This window comes from Gekko japonicus, unplaced genomic scaffold, assembly GCF_001447785.1.
Source record: "Gekko japonicus isolate JY-2015 unplaced genomic scaffold, Gekko_japonicus_V1.1 scaffold460, whole genome shotgun sequence".
Lineage (NCBI taxonomy): Eukaryota > Metazoa > Chordata > Lepidosauria > Squamata > Gekkonidae > Gekko > Gekko japonicus.
Window position 1 is genome coordinate 103,177 of NW_015173688.1, and position 6,776 is coordinate 109,952.

Below are 6,776 nucleotides of genomic sequence, written 5' to 3' on the forward strand. Positions count from 1 at the left end.
AGTGAGTGCTCCCTTCTCATTTGGTGGCCAAAGTATTTGAGCTTCAGTTTCATTATCTTGCCTTCCAGGGAACAGTCAGGGTTGATTTCTTTTAGGATTGACTGATTTGATCTTCTTGCAGTCCAAGGGACTCTCAAGAGTCTTCTCCAGCACCATAGTTCAAAAGAATCTATTCTTCGGCGCTCGGCCTTCCTTATAGTCCAACTCTCACAGCCATACATGACTACTGGGAATACCATTGCTTTGACCATGTGAACTTTTGTTGGCAGGGATATGTCTCTACTTTTTATCATGCTGTTTGGGTTCGCCATCGCTTTCCTCCCAAGGAGCAGGCATCTTTTAATTTCATGGCTGCTGTCACAGTCTGCGGTGATCTGGGATCCCAGGAACGTGAAGTCTGTCACCACTTCCACGACTTCCCCTTCTATTTGCCAAGGAGTGATGGGACCGGATGCCATGATCTTAGTTTTTTTGATGTTAAGCTTCAAACCCACTTTTGCGCTCTCCTCTTTCACTCTGAACAAGAGGCTCTTAAGGTCTACAGACAGCCTAACACAGCTACCCATCTTAATCCTAACCAGAGTTACACTCTTCTAAGCCCCCTGCAGGGTGACGCTGTGTGCCTATGTAACCATGTGTGTTTGTAACTGCATTGTCTGTACTGTGCTGTTGCTATGTCTGTCAGATGTCTGTGTATCTGTGCATTTGGGACTCTGGGATTACTGCTGTGTTTGCTGCTATGTTTGTATGGCTTGCCTTGCATCTCATGCTTGCCTATGGATGGGCAAGGCTGGTGTTGCCTGCTACAGGACACGTGCCTCCCTGCACCTTCCCAGAGTGCCTCTGGACAAAGAAGACCAGCGCCATTGTACCAGTTGGGACACTTGGAGAAACGACAGGCTTTCCCACCATTGCTGAACTGTGGGAAACCACGTAACTCTTCCTGCTATCTGGTTTTGGCATCACAAAGAAAACTTCCTTTATTCACAAGCCGGCGGTGGACTTACAAGGAGGCTCGAAGAGAGGGGAGGGAAGAAGCGTGACGTTCCTATGCCCCCTCCAGGTGACGTACACGTCAGGGATGTCAGTGACGTGCCTACATCACCCGAAAGTGACATACACATATTGGTGACATCGTGGGGGCTACACTCTGTTTTGGGGGCAAAACTCTATGGTTTGAAGCTAATTCTACCATAGAGTTTTGTCCAGAGTGTCACCAGATGTTAGGCACTTTTATGTAGTGGCCCATCACTTGTGGCCCCTCATGGATCACTGCCTTGTCGTGGCGAGGGGGCTTGCGCAGTTCAATGAAGCTGTGGGCTATGCCGTGAAGGGCCACCCAAGACGGACAGGCCACAGCAGAGAACTCAGACCAAGCGTGATCCACCTGGAGAAGGAAATGGCAACCCACTCCAGTATGTTTGCCAAGAAAACCCCATGGACAGTATCAAAAGGCTAAAAGATATGACGCCGGAAGATGAGCCCCTCAGGTCGGAAGGTGTCCAATATGCTACTGAGGAAGAGCAGAGGGCAAGTACAAGTAACCCCAGAAAGAGTGAAGCGGCTGGGCCAAAGCCGAAAGGACGCTCAGTTGTGGATGTGTCTGATGGTGAAAGGAAAGTCCGATGCTGCAAAGAACAATACTGCATAGGAACCTGGAATGTAAGATCTATGAATCAAGGTAAGCTTGACGTGGTCAAAAATGAGATGGCAAGACTGAACATCGATATTTTAGGAATCAGTGAACTAAAGTGGACAGGAATGGGCGAATTTAACTCAGAAGACCATTATATCTACTACTGTGGTCAGGAATCTCGTAGAAAATATGGTGTGGCCTTTATAGTCAACAAGAGAGTGCAGGGGTCAGTACTGGGATACAATCTCAAAAATGACAGAATGATTTCGGTCCGATTCCAAGGCAAACCATTCAACATCACAGTAATCCAAGTCTATGCCCCAACCACTGATGCAGAAGAGGCTGAAGTGGACCGGTTCTATGAAGACCTACAACACCTCATAGAACTAACACCAAAAACTGTTGTCCTCATCATCATAGGGGACTGGAATGCTAAAGTAGGAAGTCAAAAGGTAACCGGAATAACAGACAAGTTTGGCCTTGGAAAGCAAAATGAAGCAGGGCAAAGGTTAACAGAGTTTTTTCAAGAGAACACACTGGTCATAGCGAACACCCTTTTCCAACAACCTAAGAGGCGACTCTACACATGGTACTCTGCCTATCTCCCCAGGGGGACCCAAAGCAGCATTTTTTTTAATTTATTTTTTATTTAACCTTAGATTTGATATACCGCCCTAACCCCCGAAGGGGTCTCTGGGCGGTTCACATTTAGTTGTTCTAAGAACTGCGTTTCCTATCTAGGGCCACATCTAGAGTTGGGGGTGGGGCTTCCTACCGGCACCCTTGATGGTGTATGTGCTTCCTTCTTACTTCCATCGGCAGGCTCGGCATCTAGATCGATCCTCGGCTGCTGGCGCGGCGTCCTTTCCAGGCTCCCGATCTTCCTCTCTCCGGCCACCACGGCAGCTCTGCACCGGCACACGGCTTCCTGCACGCTCCCGGCCAGCTTCGTCCGTCAGGCACCGCCATGCCTGCGTCATTTGTCGTGCGCCTCCAGGGTACTGCCGTCGCCGCCCGATGTCGCTAGGTGTTTCCTTCGGCCACCAGGGATCCCTCTGCTCCGCACTGCCCTCAGCTCTGCTAGCACTCTCTGCCGCCGCCGCCATGCCGCCATCCATCATCCTCTGCACCGCCACGCGATCTGCACATCCATCATGCCTCTTCCGTCAGAGGTGGGTGCCCCCTACCCTTCTAAGGGCAGGTACCCATTCGTCTACTTGCACTAAGTGTTACTTGGCTTTCGACCCGCTGGGTTGGCGGGAGCTGGGATAAAGGCCGGGAGCTCACTCCGGCCACGGTGGTATTCGAACAGCCGCAATGGCTGCTCTTAGTTGTTAAAGCAGGCGTTTTACCGCCTGCACCACCGCATTGTTCTCTTTCTCTCCATGTTGTTCTCACAACAACCCTTTGAAGGAGGTTAGACTGAAACTGCTATCAAGCTTCCATGGCAGGAGTGAGGATTCAAACCTGGGTTTACCCATATCCTGGCCCACCTTCCAAAGCTGCCAAACCCCCCCCCCCCGTGTCTGATGTGCCTTCCAGCCAGGGTTCACAGATCAGCGGCACTTTTAGTGATGAAGATGATGAAGAGTCACAGCAGACTATCATGGGAAATACACAGGATGGTGAAGAGGGAGATTGGAGAAGGAGGGAGAGCTGGTGAGTGTAGGGATACCAGCAAATCAGGAAGGGGGAGGGAGGGAGAGCTGGCAAGTTCCTGCAAATTAGAAAAAGGCAGCAAATCAGGAAGCAGGCAGGGAAAAGTGTGTGGTGCAGTCTGACTTTACAAATGAATTAAAAATTAATTAAAAATATTTCTTGTGGGGCCTTGCTGACACGTGATGGGGCCAGGCCCTGAGGGGCCCCACTGTAGCTAGGGGCCTGCATACAGAAGAAAATAAACTGATTCCACAGCTGTGAAAATGCACAGGGAGGCCAGACGTGTGGAAGAGCCATGCCCACACTGATTCCAGTGCTTGTGGATTAACTGCCAAGAAAATCAGTAGTAAGTCAAGCATGAAGAAAAGGTCTGAGATTAAAAGCAGTTGACAAGCGGATGCAAAATGGGCATGTTCTTCATTTCCAAAGGCATCAGTCCAAAAGAGACTCCCTTTCATGTCCAAAGAGTGTATGAACAGGTAGAATCTGCATTTTAAGTCTGCACATCTTTCAAGCACACTTTCCTCTTTGGACATTACAGTAAAAGCATAAGGGGAGGTAGTTCCTTGCTCTTCTTATGTACAATTGCTTTCCTGGTGTTTGCTATAACACTAGAACTTGCACTCTGTTTCACAAAACAATACAGTCACAAAAACATGGTCTAATTTCAAATATTGCGAGAGACATGAACACAATAGGTGATCCCAAAACTGGGTCTTTTTTCATACTTAGAGAAGCCTGTGAATGTATATTTCAGCACACAAACCTCTTCTCATGGCACTCTGGGTCAATGTCATATTTTTTTTCTCCGTTGAGAAAATAAATATGAATATTATGCTTTCCCCAAAAATGGTTTATATGCAGCATCAGAACTGAATACAGCTATATGTTCAGATTTTATATCTCAAAAAATGGAAGACCCCTCCCCGAAGAAAAAAGAATGGATAAACTTGGAAAGTAAAGAATTCCTTCTGCAAAAAGGATCCTCACATTGTTTAGTGGACTTTGGACCTCAAATTATTTGAAAGTGTTTGATCAGTGCACAAGTATGTACTGGTAATAGAGAAGGGGCAGAAGTACAAATGAATGGAAGAAACTGAAAACTATAGCAAACCATGCCAATTTAAAAATTAATGTTATAAATTCTCCTAGTTAAACTGGAATTAAAGAGGGGTGAAACTCAAGGGAAAGCAAACTTTCAAAACAATAAAATCCAGCACAAGGGGATCCACTCATTCCTAACAGTGAACTGTTTTCTCCAACTAAGTACATTTGTGCAAGGAACATGTGGATTGTCAAAACTAAATAAGAATGCTTGTGGTAAAACAATAAACAGGAGTATCTCTCTAATTGGAAACAGTGAGTTTGTTTAGTTCAGTTCCATCATCTCTTCTGGGTCATGAGAAAGAGAATTTGAATATAAACTTCCAAAAGAAAAGAAATTCTTCCCTTACAGAGACTTGTATCCAGTCTTGTCTGGGAATGAGAAACTACACATGGAAGTTTGGGTAACAGATACCCCTGAGTACTTAAACTTGCTTCATATGTGGTTATGTTCTGATGGAATAACTTTGAGCTTGTTTATCTTTTGGTAACCTTTGCATATAGTTCCTTCACTATCTGTTCATTGTTGATTGCATATTCTAACATGAAAAGATGACCATTCCATTTTGTCCTTTGGGGATTATTTTAAAGCATAATTTGTTACTGCAAGCAGATTATGAACCCTAAAATTGGAAAAATGGTCTCACATTCAAATTGCTTTACTGCATTACAGGAATGTTTGTCCAGTTGTCACTAATCAGGCACTTTTAGTCTTACATTATGGTCTCACAGGCACTTCTAGACAAGCAGAAGCTGCCTCTAGGAAAGTAGAAATTGAATCTGAATCAGGAAATCAGTAACACAAGTACTATTGAGATAGATCAAGATGGGCAGCTGTGTTAGATTGTTTGTAGCAGTAGAAAAGAGTAAGAGTCAGGTAGCACCTTAAAGACTAACAAAATTTGTGATAGGGTATGAGCTTTTGTGAGTCACTGCTCACTTCTTCAGATACAGTTAGAATGTGAGTCCATCTGTTCTATATATTGGGAAGTGGAGTGATTTCAGATGCCAAATGACATTAGCAGGCAAATGACAATAGAAGGTATGATTAGGTGTGATATGCAGAGAAGTAGTAGGCATGGAGAAAACAGCATTGGTAATGAGACAGGAAACCTAGGTCTTGATTCAATCCAGGTGGATGCATTGTCTTGAGCTTTGCTATCAGATGTTGTTATTAACTTCTTTTATAGTCTGCCTTACCCACTGAGGCTCAAGGCAGATTACAAAATCTGGGGAGAATCTGCACTTCAATCAAAGAGCAAGTGAGTTACAAAATATAAAAACAATTCAAGCACCAAAGATTTCCAATAAACAAAATGATGTCGGCAAACAACTCTAAGGCATCAAAACTGTCTAACGTTTGAAATATCATACTGAAAAGAGGGTTAAAATGGTTACAAAGGATAATGAATTTTAATAAAAGGAGGGGTGTGATATGTACAGTAATCAGTGCAATACTCTCTAATAGTATTTTACAAAGAAGCAATCTCCTGAGCTGATCATTATGCTATAGTTCTGATCCCTTTATATCCTGAAGACGTCTGTTTTACACATTCTGTGAAGTGATAGAAGCATGGGGGCCTTACTGATAGCTTCAGGCAGACCATTGCATTAGGCTTGCCAGTTTGTACACCATGGTTCCATGGCAGGCAATCTCCTGGCCCAGTCTCCTGATCCCCACCGCTGCCCTTCAGCAAGAGCAAAACTGAGAGCTGAAAAGCAGTATTCCAACATCAATTCCAATTGTGACATCATGACACTCTAGCAATGTTCCAAATGGATTTACCATAGAGATTGGAGAATTCCTAGAGCATGGTTCCATCACTCCAGGTACAACTGGAAATGATGTGATTTTGTGCAACATCTCTCCCACACCCCAATTTTTATTCCCACTGGAGTGAACCCTACACTCAGTCCTTATATGAAACATAGGGAATGTGAGTTTACAGAATATCCAAAATGATTAAAATGAGAGGAGCTGGTGTATTAAGTTACAACGCATGTAGGAAAATAGGGAGATACAGGGAGATACAGAGTTTATTAAACATTGGCAATACAGTTTCAGAAATAGGAGGAAGAACTGGGCAAGTGCTTTATCTCCAGCAAGGCAACTGCTTCCCCCTCCTCACCTTTCCCTGTCTGTGATATATGAGCAGAGCAGCAGAGCACCTGGGGGAAGGAGGCTAAGGAAGGAAAAATCCAACTTTCAGAAGTTTCTTCTATGTACATGCATTGACAGACAAATGAGATAAACTGGGGAAGGGAAACACAGACGTTAAAGAACAGATTTTCCCCCAATGTGTTTTGCTTCCTCTAGCAGTCCCAGAGGGAGCAAAACACATCTGGAAAAGGGGGGGGGACCCAAAGCAATAGGGAA